Source organism: Tupaia chinensis, unplaced genomic scaffold, assembly GCF_000334495.1.
Source record: "Tupaia chinensis unplaced genomic scaffold, TupChi_1.0 Scaffold000467_1, whole genome shotgun sequence".
Classification (NCBI taxonomy): Eukaryota; Metazoa; Chordata; class Mammalia; order Scandentia; family Tupaiidae; genus Tupaia; species Tupaia belangeri.
Window position 1 is genome coordinate 99,703 of NW_006159976.1, and position 1,490 is coordinate 101,192.

Here is a 1,490-nt window from a genome sequence, read left to right on the forward strand (position 1 = left end):
AAGAAAGAAAGAAAGAAAGAAAGAAAGAAAGAAAGAAAGAAAGAAAGAAAGAAAGAAAGAAAGAAAAACAAACGTGGGACCAGCAGATGGTGAAATGGTTGTGTAGCTGCACTCCCACATAGTCAACGATGGTTTGAATCCTGGACCTGGTTGCTTAAACTCTCCAGACGCATGTGCATGACTGTCCAAGATCCCAAGAGGAGAATGGAGGAGAAGGGAGTGCGGAGTGGCCATGCCCCCTTGGAGGATAATTTCTCACTTCTGTCTCTCTGTCTTTCCCTGACTCTCTCACGACCGCAATTTCCCAATAGCAAAAAATGTCTCCTAAAGGAAAAAACAGTACTCTCAGTGTTCAGGGCATAAGGTAGTGCCCTGGATACAGGGGTGGTGGAATTTATGAGGTGACTGTGTGCAGTGTCCTGTGGCCTCAAAGTGCCTGAAAAAGGAAGAGTCTTTGGATCCAGATTACAAAGGCCCCCTCTCTGCCATCATTAAGCGACTGAAATATTTTTGACAGTTAAGTGATATGGGATTGACAGGCCATGGACTGCCCATATTTAATATGTCTAAATTAGTATGTTTTCTTATTTCTATAAACCTCATCAAAATCAATACCAAATCAAGAAAATTAAACATTCGCACATCTGCAAAATTTACCCGTGTCCCTTTGAAATCCTTCCCTCCAACTACCTTCTCACTCCAGGTAACCACTGATTTGTTTCCTCCCATGGCATTTTAGATCTTATTTTAAGAAAATGTATAATTAACATCGGAGGAGATACATGATCTTTCTGGGATCTTTTATAGGCATGTTTACAAATGCAATCCATGTTCGTGCTTGTGTGAATAATTCACTTCTGGTATTAATGTTCCACTTCATGGATCTATCACAAAGGTTCATCCAAATGCCTACTGGAGGGCAGTGGGGACGAGTGACCATTCGCGGCTACTGCAGATCACGCTGTTCTGAGCACGCACAGAGTCGCCTTCGTGAGTGTATGATTTTATCTTTGATAGACTCAGGACACTCTGACAGGCTCAGGTTTAAGCTTTTCAGAAACTGTCCCTTGTCCATGGTGGTTTCACCATTTCTCACACTTTCCAGCCGTGTGGGAGAGTTCTCATGGTGCCCCCAGTTTGCCAACCCATGGCATGGCAGAATTTGTTTTAATTCCAGAGGGCACAGGTACATGTGAGAGAATGAGAGAGAGAGAAAGAGAGGGAGGGAGGGAGAGAGAGAGAGAAGGAAGAAGGCACCCACCAATGGGGCTTGATCACCTCACACTCTCTTCTCCACTTCTACATGCTGGAGGGGTTTGGGGTGCCCACACTGACCACCCTAGTATGCTTTTCAAGTGACCAGGGGCCCGTATTTGAAAGGTAGTCGCCATGTGAGATCCAGATCACCGACCACCAGAACACTTTCACAAAGTGCAGCCAATAATATTTGTCTTCAGCACCAGGTGCCCAGCAACACACAAATCTCCAAA

The 1,490-nt window shown here is 44.7% G+C and overlaps 1 gene segment (V, D, J or C); it reads right to left on the reverse strand.

Annotated features, from left to right (window-relative positions):
• The window catches only part of LOC114009119 (immunoglobulin lambda variable 5-45-like), a 3,156-nt gene that overhangs the window by 932 nt on the left and 734 nt on the right, over positions 1-1,490 (reverse strand).